The 20,072-nt window shown below is 46.6% G+C and overlaps 1 protein-coding gene across 2 annotated transcripts in view; it reads left to right on the forward strand.

Annotated features, from left to right (window-relative positions):
* Positions 1–20,072, forward strand: part of WWOX (WW domain containing oxidoreductase) — a 978,183-nt gene that overhangs the window by 50,741 nt on the left and 907,370 nt on the right. The gene's annotated exons all lie outside the window — the stretch shown is intronic.

Here is a 20,072-nt window from a genome sequence, read left to right on the forward strand (position 1 = left end):
TTTATTGCTCTTGGAATAACGTTTTTCTTTATTTTTAAAGTCATATTCTCTTTGTTTATTTTATGAATGAAAGGGCAAGCAAGCCTGTTATTATCCACACGTTTGTTTATGGTTCATTGTCAATGTCATCTTCTTTATTAGTCAGAGGTTTGAGAATGTTTACTCATTCAGCTCATTTATTAAGAAAAATAAAATGTGGTTAACGCCGTGTATGCAGCTAAGGGTTTGTTATGCTTACGGTTTGTAAGATTAGAAGGCGGTGGGGGCGGGGGCAGTGGGCTTTAACCTTATCTCTGTTTTTCACTTTTTGCTCTTCTCTCTCTGTGTGGATGTGGGTGTTGCGCACAAACATTTACCAAAGGCCTGCAGTACTCTTGAGGCTAAGGAATCAGCATATCAAACAGAACAGAGTCCCTGTCCTCCCCTGGGCTTGCCTTCTGTAGGAGAAACAGACTTTTAGGGGTCATTACGTTTAATACCGAACACACTGCCAAGTTGTCATAAACACTGTGAAGCACGGTAAAGCAGAGCGAGGGACGAACAGTTGTAGGTAGCGTGGACTACGTGAGGTTGGGCAGTTCGCAGAGAACCCTCTGAGGCTGTGACGTCTGGTCTGACCCTCGGATGAAGTAAGGCAGCAGGCTGCGTCAGTGCCCGGGGGGGGGGGGCGGGGGGTGTGTTTTCTAAGCAGCGGGAGCGGCACGTGCAAAGGCCCGGGCGTGGGAGCGTGCCTGGAGGATTCAGGGTCAGCAGGGAGGCTGGTGTGGCTGGAGCCAAATGGCAGGGGAGGAGGGGGACAGAGGTGCTGCGGGGCATCACTGGGACCTCAGAGTCAGTGAGGAAGAAGACATGAGCGGGTCTGAGCCAGAGAGTGGCCCAGGTTGGTCGCTTGTGTAACAGGATCACTGGGCTTCAGTGTGAAGTGTAGACTGTGTTCGTTCATTCGCTCGTCTCGTATTCGTGTATTTATGACGTGGACCCTGTCATAGGTACTGCGGTCTTCTGTTAAGGCAACCCTGTCTTTGTAGAACTTTCAGCCCAGGGTGGAAGTGTGATTTAACCAAAGACATGTAAACATCAGTGAAAACTTGACATGGCAGTACTAGGTCCTAGGAAGTGTACGTCGTTCTTGGAAATGGTGAGTAACGCCTGGACGCGGGGACATTCAGAGTCCCCGAGAAGGAAGTGACTGAGCTGACATCTCAGGAAAGACCCGGGGGGGTGGGGGGGGGGCGGAGAAGGTCAGACTGGGCAGAGGGCATGGACTGTGTGGAGGCCCTGGGAGGAGGAGACCCTCGAGTGGCTGGGAGCAGAGCGGGAGGGCGGTCGGACAGCCCTTGCCGAGGCCGTCTTCCTTTCCTGGGCGCTGTGGAAGACTTCTTGCCGTCTGAAGAAACACACCATGGTGCCTGTAGGAGAACGTCTGATGTTTTGGGTTTGTGGAGTCTGCTTGGGATTCTCTCTCTCTCTTTATCTCTGCCTCTCCCCGGTTCATGCTCTCTCAAAAGTAAATAAATAAACTTAAAAAAAAAAAAGAAAAGGAAGATTAATTTCTGCCTTTTCAGTATACTTCAAATGAAATATTTCCAATTCAGTAAATCTCTTTTTATGTATTTAAAATTTTTTTTAATGTTTATTTTTGAGAGCACGAGCAGGAGAGGGGCAGAGAGAGGGGGAGACACAGAATCCGAAACAGGCTCCAGGCTCTAGGCTCCGAGCTGTCTGCACAGAGCCCGACGTGGGGCTTGAACCCACAGACTGCAAGATTATGACTTGAGCTGACGTTGGATGCTTAACCGACTGAGCCACCCAGGCGCCCCTGAAATTCAGTATATTTCAAATGAACCCTTGTCTTGAGTTCTGTGGATTGTTTTGAGTTAAATTAAGACAGAAATAACAGGGCCCATTTTTTTTTTTCTGAGGGTCTTACCATCTCTGTGAGTCTAAAGTTAAGTAATAACCTATATTAGGTGACGTAGTAATCACTTTTAGAGATGTAGAAGGCAAAAAATGGTAACATGTGCATATGGTCTGAATACTCGTACAGGACTGGCAAGGTATGAAATAAAAAGTCAAAGTCCCTCCCAGGCCTTCTCTTGGAAGGTAAATACTATGAACCATTTCTTGTATATTCTTTCACAAAAGTTTGTATGTACTAGTAAACATACACGTACTGTTGTGTACTTGGAGTATTTCAGTGAATCCCATAAGATCTTAACAGTGCATATAGATCCACCTCATGTTTTGAACTGCTGTGTAATCTCCGTCGTGTGCTTATACTGTAATTTAACTGAGCACTTTCCCTTTTCTTGGACCTTGTGTTGTTTGCCTTGTTTCGCTATGCTAAGTGACACTGTCTTAAAGTTCAGTCGCTTGCATTTTCATCCAGTGTTCCATCCAGAAAGTTACATAGGGCAGAATCTTAGCGGCGGACTCACTGATTCAAAGGGCATTTGTACTTAAAATTTTGGTAGCAGCTTCTCAGCTGGCATTGGGTGGTATGATACCAGTTTGTCTTGCTGCTGGAAGAGTACTTAGCTAGCAACAGGCAGTGTCAAACTTGCACAGTTTGCCCATTTGATGTTATTCCTAAACTAGCAAAAAACCAAATTCAGTGGCCCTCGTAATACTGCAAGAACCATATTGTACGATGTTACTAATATGTAAACTTGTCTTAGAAGGTAATGCTAAAACACAAATGTTTATGCATTTCAAAGATTATCTTTACTCCTCATATATGAGAACAGATACATTTTGTATTTAACTCATTATAGCCATTGTTTTATGGAGAGAGGCAGAAAACCCTGGATCTGCCCTATTTAGCCTTAGTTAAGCGGGGCCTTCGCAAGCCTCTTAATCCATTTAGTGCCTCAATTTCCTCCTCTCTCCTTCTGACAAAGAAGGTTGAATGGTATGAGCTTAAAGACCCACCATTTTGTTTCTCTTTCTTGCATTTTAAGCCAAAATTGGGTTTTGGGAGTAGGTTTCAGAGGACAGAACGTATCCTTGTACACTTTCATGCTACGATGTTAGTAACTTGATGTCCATGGGCAAACAGTGCTCCCAGAGGAATAGTTACCCAAAAGTATTCACTGTCAGGCATGTGACTAAAGGAAATGGGAACAAAACAAATCTTACTCACATGGCGGTCCAAACATTTAAATCAGATTTTGTAGGTTGTAGACTGATCTCTGTGTCCTGTCTCATCTGTTGGCTTATTCCCTGCGAATATCATTACACTCTTTCCTCATTTCCCCTTAGATGATGATTATGGGAGCTCAGATTTAGCACCAAAAGCCATTTTCTGTCATTGCGTTATTACCATGATGCCTGCCTTCGAGATCCACCTGGAGCTCCCCTCACTACCCCACCCTCCATACCTGCTGGTTTGGTTTCCTTCAGGCCCTGCCTTACCTCATCTCTGCACTGGGATTTAACCTGGCACATCCTTAAATGCCACCTCCTTGCGTTTCTCAAGGTCAATTTGATTGACTCCGGTTTTTCCAGCTGCTAGTCAGCTTGAGCGTGTTCATACTTTATCCACGATGAATCCTATCAGTAGCAGAGCTGGGAAGGTACTGTAGCATATTGGTGCCTCACGGGAGGTTCTCGAAACGATCCAAAGTTTTTTGTTGCAGCAAAAGCTCGCTCAGAAGTCTGTGGGCCGTTTGGCTCAGCGCTGGCTCGCATGTGCCAGGGCTCCGCGGGCCTTCTCAGCTTGGCTCTGAAGATGGAGTTCACGCCTCCTTCCCCAACTTGTTCTTCCCTGCCTGGTCTTTCTATTCCTGCCTTCACGGCACATTCTAGAACTGCTGTGTTCCAGAACACGCGTGTCTGCCTCCAAGCCAGCGGAACATTATTCTCCTGCTCACCGTGGGGCACCTGACAGCCGCTCTTTATTGAGTCCCTGTCATTTGCTGGGTCCTGGGCAAGGCACTTCATATCCCTGTTCAGGAGATACAAAAGCCTGGTCTTCTCCATTTTCTAGAAGAGGTGGTGGAGGGCTCAGGGGCTCAGGGGTCCTCCCAGAGTCACACGGCTGACGAGCACAGAGGCAGGCTCCTGGCACAGTTGGCACACTTGGCCTCCAGTCCCAAAGTCCGTCCACCTCACGGCGTGGCTTTTCTCCCAATATTGGCATCATGCATGTTCATTACCTTTCAGGCTTTGCTTTCAGAATTGCTAGATGCTGGTTGAGGGATTAATTTCAGGATTAACCCTGTGTCTCAGAGGAAGCAATACTTAGGTATCTTACTGTCCTCAGCAATCCCTTTTCATTCAAGACATCCTTTATAGAGTTCTCAAAACACTTTTGGGGGGGGAATCTAGCTATTTAGTAAAACATAACTTAAGTGAAAACACATTCCATATGGAATTCTATTAAGAGCCTATATGCAATTAAGACTGCTAATAATTAATTCACGGGAAAACGCCCTCCTGCTGAGATGTTTGGGATGCCCGAAAGTTAGTAATACGAATTGAAAACAATTAAAATCGGATAACATGGACAATATAGAAGTAAACTACCCTCTTAAAAGGCCAATCCATTCAGCATAATTTAAAAAGGAGGGAGGGTAGGGAGGCCCATCAGTCCCCAGTCATATTTCAGTGAATTATCTCTGGATCTGGGGTTCATGCCTATGTTGGTAAGTTGCCCTCCGTATGAGGATGTGATCTACCTCATTCACATCCTTAAGTGGATTACAGACTAGTGTCCCCTCTAAGACAAGCACCTGTTTTTTTTTCCTGGGTATTCCAAGGGGCCCACGGAATGGGCTGGCTGAGTAGGTAGTTTACTCTCCTGTTTTCAGGATGGAGTGGATTCTCTTAGTTAGCAGCACTGTCTCTATGGTAGGATTCCATGCAAGTTCTCTACATTTGGGACACTGATAGGTGTGTCTGAATCCCTGCTCTTTTGTGTGGTTTAGGATTTCCTTTACTCAGTAAGTAGTTCTCCAAGGATGGTTTGTTGCTCTGTGTATGGAGATGTGGCCTGTCCCATTCTCCACCCTGAGATCCGAGGACCTCCAAGGGGGATTGTATGCAGTGAGCAATAGTTGATGAGGTATCAGAATGTACTTTAGAAACAACCACAACCAGACTCCGGCAACCCGGGGTAGAGCTCTTGAAAGGCCTACGGGGGGCTCCTACTTCCTTCCTCCTCTCTCACCTTATTACCATTCCTGAATTTTTAGATTCTTATAACTTGGGAACTGAGGCTTTTGGTTCTGGGGAAGGAGGAGATTGAATAGCACCGAAGCAGCTGGGACTGAGGTCCCCCTCCTGTCTACACACACATCAGTTGTGTGCAGGAGGAAGAGCGGTGGGGCCGTGGCTGGGGGGATTGAAAGGGCAGGGGAAGCAAGCCTGCCTCATGAATGCCAGGCCCTTAGCTTATCTGCTTATTATGTAAGAGAGTTCACATATGGGGGCTGCCCATTGGTGACATGTGGGGCCCAGTGAATGTGCTGAAGTTCTAAAGTCTACAGGAGACTGAGATAATCGAGGAGTTGGCCAGAAGTAGCCTGGTCTGGGAAGAGGGGCTGACGGTCCTCCACTGGCATTCTTATGCGACCCACTTGCGAATCCTCAGACCGTGGCTTGGACCTGTTCCCCTGTCATAAGGGAGGAGTGACTCAGCCATTTTTAGTTTGGTGAGAAGCTCTGGTCCCCAAGGAAGACTTCAAGTCCATGCTTTTCTGACTTGTGTTTTTATTTGGCCTAAACCTCAGGTCTTCCTAGGAATGGTTAGGATGGTGTGCTCTCGGCCAGGAGAAGGCAGCCGGGATCCAGCCTAGCTGCTCTCGTTTTCTCCTGGGTGTGTTAGCCAAGATTCCCAAGAGGTCTAGAGAAGGCAGGCTGGGTGGGTCTCAGGGTGCCTCCTGGGCAGATGTCCCTTGGTGGGGAACGTCATCTCCAGCTGATGACCACTGCTGTAAAACATGCTGTGTTCTATTGGCGAAGCATAGAAGCAAATACACCCTATGACCTTGAGTGAATTCCTTAAGTTCTTCAACTACGGTTTCTTCATCTATAACAATACAATAATTCAGACAACAATATTTATGCCAGGAGACATAAGCGGCTCTATTAAATGCATTGACCGTATGCATGTATAGTCTTTAACGCATTGCTGAGGGTAGATTGAGTATTCAATTAAATTTTATCTGCTGCTATTAATAACTATAATAATAATTTCTTATTTATACATGAAGGTACGAGTGATGCTTACTCTTCTTAACCTCTCCAAGTGGCTTCAAGGGTTGCTTTAGGGAGGATGTTTATCAGCATGATTCAAATGGGGTTGGAATGAATTCTTTCTCGGTCTTCCTGTGTCTGGACTCCTACATTTTATTAGATGTGTATTTAGTTTGTTGATTAGTATTTTCCAGTGAAGCTCATATTAGCACTCAACTGTCATTTGAAAAGCCATCTTAATTATTTATGAGATTGCTTTTTCTTTTGTATTTACAAAGAAATACACTTTGCATATATTTAGGAAAGATGATTAAGGGATCAGTCATCAGGAACAGCGAGCGATGGCTTATACCAAAATGGTTATTGAGAAAGCAGTGAGATGAGGGGTAAAAAGAAAAGATTTATTAGTCAGAGGTAATGGGATATGCATGTGTCAGGGAGAGCGCATGCCTGGTTGGTTGTAACCACACAGTCTGATGCTGGCGAGACTGAAGTGTCATCATTATTCTGGTTTTCAATAGATTTGATACGGGGGCTATTTATCTCGTTGGAGGGCAGGCATGTGGAAAGCTGCCGGTATTATGTCATGGTGCAGCCTCATTGATAAGCATCAGAAATCATGATTTTAGTTGTGTTTTCAGATACAGAGGACTTGATGCCAACCAATGTATTAGGCACATGGGTTCGACACTTGACTTTGCTGTGCTTTTCGGAGACACCAGCCCCCTGTGTTTTCATGACGTGATACTGAGAGCGATGGGGTGGGATGCCTAGTGCTGAATTGCATGCCTTCTTAAGAGCCCTGGAGGAATTGAGCTACCGTTAGGCTCCCTCAAATGTCCTTTATGATCTGGTGGAGCTGTGGCATTTGTTGGAATTTGCCCTTTGGTAATAAAAGCTGACATCCTTTAACTTGACTTTCCAGATCAAAGGCCTTAGGTGTGGTGGGATGCCGCCTTTTATGTGGCTTGTGTGTTCGGGGGAGCGAGCAGCCTTTGGGGTGGGTAATTTACAAGCTCGATGCCCGTCTGAGCTGGTGACTTGGCTCGGGAAAGATGGTTGTCATTCAACACATCACAGTAGGGCTCATCCCCGTCGTTTTGAATGATCTTTAGCTAAACCAAAAATATAAAAACTATTAATATTATTAACAGTTGTGGATTATAGGGAAAAATTCGTCTTAAATCAGCTGCTGGATTGGTTCCTCATTTCTTAGCTTTAAAAAATTGTTTTTATGTGTTAGTATTGGATTTTCAATAAATAAAGTATGGTATAAACAAGTCTGCGAACCAGCAAGAACCATATAAACCACTTGCTTAAATCAATAAGCGCGCGCACACACACAGGTGAAGATAAAGTTCTAGAGTTCTCCCTTAGGACACTTCCATTTTCAAATGTCATGGTGTGATCATCCCCTGCAGATGGGGTTAGGTATTCATATGTATTTCTCTACAAGGCATGATACTTAACATTTGGCAATGAAATATCCATGTTATGTGTTAAACCCACTTTGCAGATTTGGAATTGGAGGCTAGAGGGAGTGAAAAGGCCTGCCTGAGCTCACCCAGCTGGGAGCTACAGGGTGGAACCTGGGTATGAAACCATATTTGCCTGACTCCAAAGCCATCTTGCCACCTAATCCCAAGTTCCTGGTGTGTGTTATATCAAAAGACTGGCCTCTGTAAAGACTTAGCCAAAGATTGTATTCATAGAGGTTTGGGCATTTCTATGTGAGCATTTTTCTGTTCATGATAATAAGGGTACTGATATCCCAGGAAAGAGAACTTCTGGGTGCCTTTTGGTAATCTGACGGAGCTGGTGTACCTCACCTCCCCAAAGGAAGCTCATTCCTTCTGTCTCCTTCCCAGACTTAACTTCAAGTGGCATACAGGGTATTTACTCTTCTGTTTGAGTTGCGTCTTTGACTTTTCTTGTCACGGGCTCAGGAAAGATTCTGTATCAGGCAATAAATTATGCCTCTCCCTCATCGACATAATTGTTTGCTAAAATATTCTGAGTTGTCTGTATCTCCACAATGCCCCAAACTTGGGCTTGGTCCTATCCTCCAAGTTTTTTGTTTCATTTCTCATTCCGAAAATTTTGCATTGACATGGTCTTGGGTGTCATTCATTGTTCTTTGATCGTTGTCTGTGTGTCTTTGTTTTGCGTTCTTTTTTTCCCCTGGTCACTGCTCTCAGTCTTGAACTGAATCTTTCAAACTTTATATCCATTGTAACCTTTGTATAACGAGGGCTGTGATTAACCGTGGAGTTTTAAAGAGTGAAAGTCGAGCATAAATGGCTAGATCCAAGCCATCACTCCCAATCATGTGAAACCCAAAGCAGATGTATCCTTTCATTAATATGGGGTCCCCTGAGTTCTTATTAAGCAATTTTGACATAGTTTGAAGAGACAGATTTCATCTTGAGATGGTGTTCAGCCACTGGTTCAAAGGCCTCCTTCTGGCCACTAGGCATTTAGACTCTGTTCATTACTTAAGAGGAAAAAAATATGCTTGAGACTGTTTTTCATATTTATTATGGGCCATTTACAGAGAGTCTCAGACATTGCAGGTGTTAGATTAAACAGAGACGAGAAAGAATAAAACCTCCTACACAAGGACAAATATGGAAATGCAGTGTAGACAAGGCAGCCAGTCTCTGAATGGAGCAGCACACACTGTAATAAATCAGGGTTTACTTTAACTGTGTATTCAAAATAGACTAATGTTTAATTTATAGGGAGGCAGCCCAGTGAAGTAGAGGGAACCCCACCTTTGGAGTCTACACAGGCTAGGGAGTGTATCCAGTTTCGAGCACATGCTCACTGGGTATCCCTGGGCAAATTTGGTTACCTCCTTGATAGCTCTTGGTCATGGTAAGGATGAAGTGAAATAACACATATTGTGATCTTGTGATGTATGACAAGAAACGTGTATTTGGTCTTCCTGCCTGTTTCTGGAGGAGCTCCTAAGAGCCTTGGACCTTCCCAAGTGAGGAGAGCCCTATATAGAGATGTCTTTTGTTAAGGAGGTGAGTTTTGGGCCCCACCCAAAGATGGGGGCCTGTTTCCAGTGAAGCCAGCTGTGTGATGAGAGGTTGGAACTTCTAGTCCCACCCCTGGACCCCCTGGGATGGGGAGAGGGGCTGGAGACCAAGTTCAGTCCTCAATGAGCAGTGACTTAATCAGTCATGCCTGATTGTAATGAGGCCTCCGTAAAAACCCAAAAAGGAGAGGGTTCAGAAAGCTTCTGGGTTGGTGAACACACAGAGATCCTGGAGAGTGGTGCCCCTGGAGAGGGCAAGGAAGCTTGTGCCCTTTCTCACATATCTTGCCCTGTCTATCTTTTCCATTGGACTGCCCTGAGTTATATCATTTAATAAGAAACTGGTGGTCTAGTGAGTAAAATGTTCTGAGTTCCATGAGCCACTCCCTGTAGCAAATCAGTCAAGCCCAGAGTTGGGGTTTGGGAACCTCTGATTATAGCTGGTCAGTCTGAAGTACAGGTAACAGCTAGACTTGGTGACTGGAGTCTCAAGTCCAAGGAGAGGGTTATGGGAACTGCCAGTCTGTAGCCTGTTGGTCAGAAGCATAGGTGACCGCCTGGGCTGGAGCCAGTCTTGTCCCACTGAACCCATAACCTGTAGGATCTGATGAGATCTCCAGGTAGATGGTGTCAGAACTGAGGCGAATTCTTGGACACACTGCTGCTATAGGAGAATTGTTGGTTGGTGTGGGGACCCCTTCCCCTGCTCCGTGTTGGAAATTGGGTGTCAGAAGACATATCCTGTCTTGTACAGAATGTGGCTCCTAGTAAAAACTCAGGAAACCTCCAGGTACCTGCTGGACAGGCTGATTTGCTCATCATTTCCCTAAATTAAACAAATAGTCCCAGAAATCTTGTTGGAAAATGTATTTCCTTTCTACCCCCCCCCCTTTTTTTTTTAAATGATCAGAGTACGAGGACACAGCCAAACCTGCCTTCATCTTCCCATCAGTGTGTCCTTTAATAGCTAAGGTAAGGAGCAGGCGCTTCCTTCCCTCCCAGGGAGCAGAGAGGTGACCATCCTTGTCCCCGGTGCTGATGGTGTGGAGTTGGCCGGCCTTTTGCAGAGGCTGGGGTTGCTGAGGGAGAAGAGTGGAGAAAAATCCACTTGGTGCCCCTAGGGGACTCCTGTGGAACTAGTCCCTCCACTTAGTCAACTAGGGGATGCAGACATGACTACTAGGAGGAGGCCTCAGAGGTATTCGTGGTGTTTTTAAAATCTGCCCACAGGTTTTTTGATACTCTTCTTAGGAGGTGGAACCCAATTGTCCTCCCCTTGAACGAGGGCTATACTTAGTGATACCCTTAATGAATAGCATGTGGCAGAAATGATGGAGTAGGACTCCCAGGAAGGGTCGTAAAAGGTGTGCGGCTTCCTCCTTGCCTGCTGTCTTGGATCACTCCCTCTGGGGGAAGCCAGCTGCTGTGTTGTGAAGATGCTCAGGTATCCCTGTGGAGAGCCCCACGTGACAAGGAACTGAGGCCTTCGGCCAGGAGCCTCGAGAGTGAGCCCCCTTGGACCCCTCCAGCCTCCTCAAGCCTGCAGGTGACTTTGGCCGACAGATTGACGGCATCCTCACGAAAGACCTTGACTCAGAACCACTCAAGATTCCTGACCCCATAGAAACTTGGTGCGGTAACGAATTCTTACCGGTTGAAGCCACCACGCTTTGGAGATACGTGTTACATAGCGGTGGGTAACGCGCATGGGGGTCATGCCTCAAGGGGAGAAGGATCTCTGGAGAGGAACAGGACAGTGAGTTCAGTGCAAGACATGAGCACTCGCCCAGCGATTGCTTCCAAATGCAAGGAACCTTAAGTTCTTAGGGTTTCGTCAGCTGTCCAGGCCACCTTGTTTGACCTCTTTCCCATGTGCACACCACTCACACAACATCCCTGAGCAGAGATCTCCAGGCCTTGGCTCCTGCTCTCCCGGTTGACTGGGAAGCTCCTCCCTGCCAGGCAGCACCTCCGAATGACAAAGGTCTCTCTTAAATTGAAGGCAGCGTCTTTCTCCGAGCGTCTCCTACCCACTGGCCCCGGTCCTGCCCTCCGAGTTTCCCTGGGCTGCCTTCTCATCAGAATCCGCCTAACACCTGCATCTCTCAAATTCCCTAAATAATAAACCAAAAGTTATTGAAGACATCGGGTTACTAAAAGTTGGCGGTCAGGCTGGCCCCTCTCCTCGCTCTGCAACCCCTGTCTCCTTTTATTATTGGGGTCTGGGATGCGCATGGCAGGGCTTGGCAGCTGGGGGGATCTCCGTCTGTCGCCGCATCCTTCTGCAGGCGGCAGATGCGGAGCCCAGACCCGCTTTGCCTTCCCTGGAGTTAATGAATCAGCGTGAATGAAGCGCACAGTCTCCTTTTAAATGACTGCCGAACACTGCGCTCATTTAGCCGGCAGTTCTCAGAGTCTAATTGTTCCAGCCACAATGTGATCTGTAAACTGGGTAGCTGGGAGAAGCTTCAATGCATCTTTGTAATGGCTTTGTTGTTGTTTATTGAGAAGGACTAATTAACTTTGATTATTGCACTAATATTGTGGCACTTTGACAGCCTTTCAGATTTATGACTCTGGGAAAATAAACAAATGAAATGCAGGTGCTGGAGCAGAAAGAATAAGTTATTACTGAACTTTAATTACTTGGAATGTGTAGCCAGGAGAGAATTAGTTGATGAATTACAGGATGCTTAAAATCTACATCAAATTGTGAGCCATCTGAAGACAAAAATGAAAAGGGGGCTGGGAGGGTGCTGTTTTTAAGGCAGAGGAGGATAGGACACATCTCTAATGGTCTCAGTAGTGATTCATTGATTAGTCCTTGTGGTTCCCATGCTGCAGAAGCTACCCAGTGCCTGCTCAAAGCCCCTTCCCTGACCGGAAGCTTACAGCATCACCGGAGAACCTGTTTGAAATGCAAATTCTTGGGCCTCACCCTGAGACCTGAGACCTGAAGGGATCTGAGTTTCTGGAGATGGGGCCCAGCAATCAGTGTTTTGCAGTCCCTCCAGGGGATTGTGAGTCACAAAAAAGTTAAGCAACACTCTACAATTCTGAGGCTATTTGAGTGATTGGTTGATTTTTCTTTGTTGTTGTTGTTAATGAAAGGTCAGGGGCAGAGTTTTAACTTTGTTTACAACAATCAGATGTTCTCACACGCAGTTCCCCCACTAGACGAAGATTTTCAGACTATGTTTTTAATGGTAGAAATATTTATAAATTGTCTACAATGAGTTTCGTATAGTGGGTGATTGAAAACAGTTTGGAATATTGTCATTACCATCAAGGGTTTCACAAGCGCGGGATGACTTCTGAGGTGTAACCCATGCCAGAACCCAGTGAGCGTGGTAAGAATGAAGTTCTTCTAGGACTCATGACAAATGCTTTCTCAGGTGCTTCTAAGCAGCGTCCTCGAGGAAGGAGCTGTGGGCAGGCTGTAGTCAACTGAGATGGTGGGGGCACGGTCCAGTGCAAGGGAGGTGATGCGCAGAGGGGCTTGTGGGGAATAGCCAACTTTGGATGCAGTGTTGCGGAGGAATCCAGAAGCTTCCATTTGAAGCCGGGTCGTTCAGGACTTTGGGTTCTGTTCTCCTAGGGGAATGAGCTTTATTCTTTAGGTCCTAGCAGCCACTCAAGAATCCATGTGGGCATGTGCCATCCGTCCACAGTGATGCAGAAAGATAAGCACTCAGGCTGAAATAGAGGCACCGTTGGCTTTGCTCCTGGGCAGTGGGGTCCAAGTGGCAGCTGTGATCCTTTCTAGCTCACAGAATACGCTTGCCTATTTCCTGACACTCAAGAATGTTTTCAGTGTTCTGTCATCCGGGGCGCCTGAGTCGGTTGAGCGTTCGACTTCGACTCAGGTTATGATCTAATGGTTCATGAGTTCAAGCCCTGTGTTGGGCTCACTGTTGACATCTCAGAGCCTGGAGCCTGCTTCGGATTCTGTGTCTCCCTCTCTCTCTATCCCTCCCCCCCCATTCTCTCTCTCTCTCTCTCAAACATAAACATTAAAAAAAAAATTAAATCCATACACCAAGTCCCAAAGGATAAAAATAATTGTCCCTTCCAATGTCTCCTGCTCTGAGAACCTTTAACCTTTCCGTTTATGGGGGAAAATGGCCCTTACTCTTCAGAAACTCTGAGAAAATGGGGAGAGAAACGTGTTTACTTATCTGCATCGCTCTGTCAGGGGTAGGGTGATCAGACACATATTGTTCAAATCAGGAAATCTTGAGAGCCAAAGGAGGGGCTCGTGCTAATTGTGCTGGGAGAGCAGGCATAAATAAGCAAGGAAAGAAACTGTAAAGTCTGAGCAACGCTGTATTCCAGAAATGCACCCCTGAGTGGAGCTGCCCCTGAGTGGCTGGCCTGGCTGCACTCAATACACAAGGGACAGGTCTGGCTTCTGATGGGACATGTTTGAGCCTCACGCTGGCCTTAGTCCCCGTAGTACTGGGTTGTCTCCTGTTAGCACTTTTCCTTTTAAAGACGCTCCTGCGTCTACTCTCACAAAAGCTCGGCCAGCTTCCTGCCCAAGAGCGTCCCTGGTTCCTGGACAGTTGCAGATGTGACCATAACTCCAGATCTGTTGTTGTCGAGCAGGATGTGGAGTTTTTATTCCAGAGACCCTTCCTTTCATACTGTGTGTCCCACTGTCTGGAACCTTCCGATCTCCCTCTTATGGACAGTGATGGATCCTTGAGGAGTACGCGTGCATCCCAGTGTTAGAGCCAGACCCTTTCACAAGGCAAATTTACCCAGGAAGCCATTGAGAAATGAGTAGTGCATTGGTTTGGGCTGGTTCGCAGCTTGCCTAGACCATAAACATGGATGTCTGAAAGCTGGTTCAAAGCTTATTTTCAGCGCTGGGTAAATCTGCAATGTTGGTGGCAGTGCTGGGGTACTCGGCAGTGACGTCGGTGACTGGAGTTGTATTGCAGGCTTGAGCCACTGTCTGTGGCGTCCTTGAAGACCTGCCCACACAGACAGCTTTGGGGAGATCTCAAGGAAGAGCAGAGATAATTCTACATTCCTTTGAAGTGTAGGTTAAAAATAAAGTTCTTAGTCATGTATGACCCACTGGGTTTTGCACGATTCTCTCAGCCATTACTTTTAGGGGATACAGCAAAGATGTGAGCCAGTTTATGTAAGAATAGCATGATGAGAAACTCAGTTGTGAATTAGTGAAGGTCTTTTTAGAGACAGTAATGAATTCACAGGTCATATTTGGGTGTAGTTTCGTTATAAAATGTTAGAGTTTTAAGACTGGAATGGACTTTCTGAGGTCAGCCAATTTAACTTGCTCCCTTGACAGGTGGGAAAACTGAGGCCCAGAGAGGGTTAGTGACCTGTTTGTTCAATGTTACTTAGGCAGTTATGCCTTCTTTCGTCTTTTTTTTCCCCTTCATTTTATTTATTTGAGAGAGAGACAGAGAGAGAGAGAGAACATGAGCAGGAGAAGGGGGGCAGAGGGAGAGAGAGAGAATCCCAAGCAGGCTTCACGGTCAGCACAGAGCCCGTTGTGGGGCTCAATCCCACCATCCTGGCATCACGACCTCAGCGGAAATCAAGAGTCGGATCCTCAACCGACTGAGCCACCCAGGTGTCCCCCAATCGTGCCTTCTTTTGAGACATTATCATGCTGTCCACTTACCTGTTGTGAGAAAAAATACATGTATATACATGTTTTTAAAAAGAGCATAGAATTGCCTGTAAGACAGGAATCTAAGGACCTGACAATGTCAGTTGGGTGGTTTAACCCTTTTTATTTTTATGAGAACAGTAATGATAATGCGTGCCAGTCAATGTCCAAAACATTTTAAATCTTTAATTCCGCTCATCTTTATGTCCACCCTGTTAGGTAGCCATTGTTCTGAATCTTGTTTTCAGATGAGGCTATGGGGCTCAGAGAAGTTTAGGACCTTGTCCAAGCTCACACAGCCTGTAAGTAGCAGAGGTGAAATGCTGTAGGAAGCCAGAAGCCTTGCCTGTTTTATTCTTCTGTTTGGCCCTGTGTGTAGCACAGTGGCTGGTCGGTAGGAGGGACTTAGACACATCTGTGGATTGAATGGCTGTGGGTGCAGTCAGGTTGACAGTTGGGCCTTGGTGGTTATGACCCAGTCAGCAGCATCCTATCACTGTGGGAGGGGATGGTTTGCTTGGTTTGTTTTTGGAAATCAGACCAGCAGAGGGTACAGTAACCAGATGATTTTCCTGAAGTATTGAGCTCTGCAAATTGATTTTCGTGTCAGTGCTGCTGTGGTTCCCCCAGTTCTTCAGCTGCCTTGTCGCCCATTAAAGAAGGGCTTGTTATTTAGGGGACACTGCGTGAAGCATATTACGATTCCAAGTTCTTTGAAAATTACAAATCCCGATTTGGGAAATCTCAGCTGACCAGCCTCTCTGGCCATTCGGGAGCACTGGGCGTTGGCTGCAGCGAGGACTGGACTCCTCAGTCAACTCGATTTTGAAGGACAGGAAGAGGAATTGTTTACGCGGAGAGGGCAGCTCTGAGGGTAGAGGGCCCCGTGTGAAAGGCTGGTGCATGGATCCAGAAGACTTCTGGTCTTTTCTTGAGAGAGCAGTAACTGCTCATCAATGAAAAGGCCTTGGATGATGCTGGGCTTTTGGAAGTAAACATGGGAACCTTCTTGTTTCCTATTACTTAGGTCAGAAAACCAGCTTGGGTTGACTTTGCTTCTAACATCCCTTTCCCTTTCAGATAATAGAGATAATACTGAATCAGGTGATTGTCCGGAAGGCTGTCAAGGTAAATGTGTACTGAAAGAGAATTAAACAGAGAGAGAGAGAGATAGACAGACATCTGGAGGTAGGGGGAGCAGACATATGGAGAAAGACAGACATTGACACACACACACACACACACACACACACACACACACACATACACACACACAAGATGAACTCCTAGGGGAGAACAGAGATCAAGGCACAAAGACAGAGAGAGACACAGAGAGATGGAGAGAGGGAGAGACAGAGAACGCCTCTCAGGAGTGTGTTTGTGGAGCTTCCTAGTGACGGCCTCTGCGCGATGGGTTTGATCACGGTCTTCAGTGTTCTCTGATCATTTCTTGCTTAGAAAGGAGGAAATTAGAATTGTTGAGCTATGATTTGTTTTAATCAGAAAGAAATTGTCTAACATAAATCTCCTCGTGAGTGCTGGAAAAGCCCTAAAGCAGCCAGGAAAAAAAAAATATCAATACTTTGCAAAGGAGGAATGATTGTTCCAATTCGTGGCTTAATTGACTTTAAGCCTTAATGAAGCTCAGGCCAGCGCGGCTGCACACACTTCGTGGTTGGGCTTGACAGTGAAATCTACGCCAGGAGAGGAGGAATTTAGGGGGGTTATTTGGTTCTTTGCTCTTGATGCAATTTTCTAATTGAGTGGGGCTACCTCATACCAGATAGTAATTTTTTTTTCTTTGAAGAGAGTAAATTTTTTTTTTTCTGACTAACACAGGAGTTTATTTTAAATTACAGGTTTTTCTATTGGATCTATTCATTTATGTTAGCTTATCGTTCCCCAGGTGAAATTTCACTGATGCCGTATAATTAAATATAGATTTTTTTTTTAAAAAGATAGTATATATTTTAAATTTATAAGCAGACAAAGTGGAGGTCTCTAAAGACTTTATTTAAGAGGAGGAAATAGCTCGCCTGACCAACCTGATGGCTGTTGGAAAGGTTTCCTTTAGCATCTGTGTGTCCCTATTCTGTGCTGGGCACCTTCTTGGGAGGGGATGCTACAACTCACTTCATCAGTCTGAAGGGATCGATCTATAAGATATGCCACGTGGGGATATGCAGCTGACTTGGGATTCATTCTGCCTGAGTGTGATTCTCTTTTTGCCATTCGTGAGCCAGGTGACCCTCACTTCCTGGTGCCTCAGTTTCTTCATCTGTAACGTGGGGGTGGTATCGTACCCCCCAAAAAAGGTTCTGAGAATCAAGTGAAGTCCTGCACATAAAGGGCTTAGAATGGCATGTGGGTGTCTGGCGTGTGCCCAACAAGTGCTGGCAAAGATAGAAAAAAAGATCGTCTGGAGCCTCTGCCCGCCTGTCTCAGTTCATCCCTCACCATTGTCTCTTCCTTGTCTCACTGCATCAGACTCACTGCTCCTCCTCAACTCCCCAGTCCGCCCACGTCTCAGCCCAGAATGTTTCCTGTGCCTGGAAGGACCTCAGCCGAGCTTGTCCATCCAACCAGCACCTGCACAGCCTGCGAGTTCCCTCCCATGGGTGTCCTTCCCACAAAGCTTTCCTGGACCCCTCTTCTCTCTCCGCTGCTCGCCTGCCTTCCCTCCCTCCCTTCAACAAATACTTAGCGCCTTTCTCTGAGTCAAGTACTGCATTCAGCGCTGGTGATACGGCAGTGACTAAAAAGCAAAGTTTCCTGCCTCCAAGGAGCTTACAGTCCATGCTTTGGTTATGCACTGGTGACCAGACGTGTCCTTACAAAGCCACAAACATGTATTGACACCTTATCATATGCCAGGCCTCCCACTCGACTCTGGGCATATGTAGATACATAAGACGTCATCCTTGCTCTTGAGGAGTATGAGTGTGTTGACAGACGTATAAATTAATAATAAATATAAACACTCTAGTAGATGTGTCTGTGGGTGGATGGGGAGGAGGAGAGCAAGACTTGGTTGATGGTGACCTCAGTAACACTTGGGCGGGAGCAGACACAAGGCCTGTGTTTCTCGTCACGTTTTGGAGGCACAGGACTGGTTGGTTGGAAGTAGGAAGGTTTTTCTTTGACTCTAGCCATCTAGTTAATGGCTACAAACAAAGATTTTGTCATCTGCCCAACGTGGGTAGGAATCCTGGCTCTCTCATCCCCTGGAAGCGTGTGATCTCAGTCAAGGCGCTTCTCCGTGTACCTCTTGATCTAATGATGGAAAAATCTAATGATGGCTGCTAGGATGCTTGTCAGGATCGGATCAGATAACGGTGCCCAGCTTGTGGCCCAGGCTTGGTAACACCGCCAGGTGCCACTCACCGGGTGGAGGGCTTCTGAATATTACCTCTCCGTGCCTTGCATGCTTTGCGTTCTAAGCCCTGAAGGTGTCCTGCCTTCCCCTCTTCCTGCCAGCAGCCCTGGTGCCCACGAGGGGCTGGCCTCCTGAGTGCCAGCCATAGCCTCAACTGGGTAGATTTGCTTTGTGCTCCAGAAAGGTTCCTCCCTGTGGTATTGGATTTTGTAGGACAGTGACAGTTTCCAGAAACCTCTGGTCCGTGAGCCGGTTTGGAGAAAATGGAATCATTCTCTGTGCCTCTCGGCTCGTATCCTAAAAGGCTGCACAAACACTTTGGGCAGGCTTCAGCAACTTCACATCAAGGATTCCATCACGGCTCTGAAATAAAAACATCCCCCCGTTGCTCCCTGCGTGAGAAGCTGGATCCCGTGCCCAGCACAGACCTCGGGGGTGCAGTAACATCTCCTCCCACAAGGTCGTAAGGCCCTACAGAAGGCAGAAACCACTTAACATGCTTAGTGTTTCTCCCTGTGAGTACGGAAGAAAGAGGGGCTGCCAGGACCCCAGACGTTCAGATGCACTTCCGGCCAGAGGTAGGGTGGGTCTGTTGAAGTCCTCAGAGAAGCGGTTTCACATTCGGATTTCGTCGAGGCTGGCTGGGAGAGGCCACAGTCGAATGCACTGACTCACCGCGTGGTTTCTGAGCTTGTCACAGAAACTGACCTCAGAGCACCCCATCCACCTTCTCCCTAGTGAGGACCCTTCTGCAGAAATAGTCATGGATTTGGTAACTTACGGTCATAAGGGTTTTGTGATTTGTGGAGGATTTATATCTGAAAGAAAATGGATGGATTACAAATATTAAACAGCTCAGCTGGTCCCTGCATGATGAATCGTTGAGATCTCTTTTTTCCCTTCTTCATGCTATAAACATATGGCATGAATTTTCTGCTCTCATTACAGATGCCGAGAGAAGGCAAAGACAAATATTTATATTACATTCATGTTTTACAGTAAAAACACTGTTCGGTTTGTTTATACAGTTCCACTGTTACAGTTTTTATGGTTGGTAATGAAACCACTGTAAAACCGAGCCCGGGTTATATAGCAGATGCGATAAAGCCCTAATATTCAGGGAGACACCCTGGATGGAACAGTTGATGTCACGTGCACGGAGTCAACAATTGAGTTATGTGTTAGGACAGGCCAAGCTGTGCCGTAACAACAAACAACCTCACAGTTGCCGGGGCTCCCAAGAACAAAGGTTTATTTCTTGCTCCAACACCCTTTCCATCATGAGTCGCTTGGGCGGCTGTTAGAAGGGGAGCTCACTCGGCCACGAGGACCAGCAGAGTAGCCTGTGTTGCCGGATGGTGTGAGAGAGGAAGAGAAAGGCATGCTGACCCCGTGGACTGCTCGTCGTGTTTGTGCTCGGAAGGTGACACTGTCTCATCTGCTCACGTTCTGTTGGCCAAAGCAAGGCTCGCGGCCGCGTGCAGCTTCCAGGTGCAGGAGGGTGCACACCTGCCATGAGAGCAGAAGGAGGTGGAGAGCTGGGACATCAGAGGGCAGCCCTAAGGGCTCCCTTCCGTGGTTCCTTCAAGGTGTTCTGTAGTTACTTAACCCATACTCTGCTTCTGATACAACTTTGAACGGGAAGGGAACCAGAAAGGCATTTTCAAAGACCCTCCTGCCAGCTGTACACAAACTCCTTCAATGATGCTATCTTCATTTTATGATGATCTGGATAGAAAGGTTCCACAGCTGTCTCCAGAAACAAAGTTCAAGGCCTCAAAACTTTTTCAAGTTGAGCTGTGGTT

The sequence above is a fragment of the Lynx rufus genome, unplaced genomic scaffold (genome assembly GCF_022079265.1).
Source record: "Lynx rufus isolate CCGP_SWC_20201006 ecotype Redwood Valley unplaced genomic scaffold, mLynRuf1.p SCAF_16, whole genome shotgun sequence".
NCBI lineage: Eukaryota > Metazoa > Chordata > Mammalia > Carnivora > Felidae > Lynx > Lynx rufus.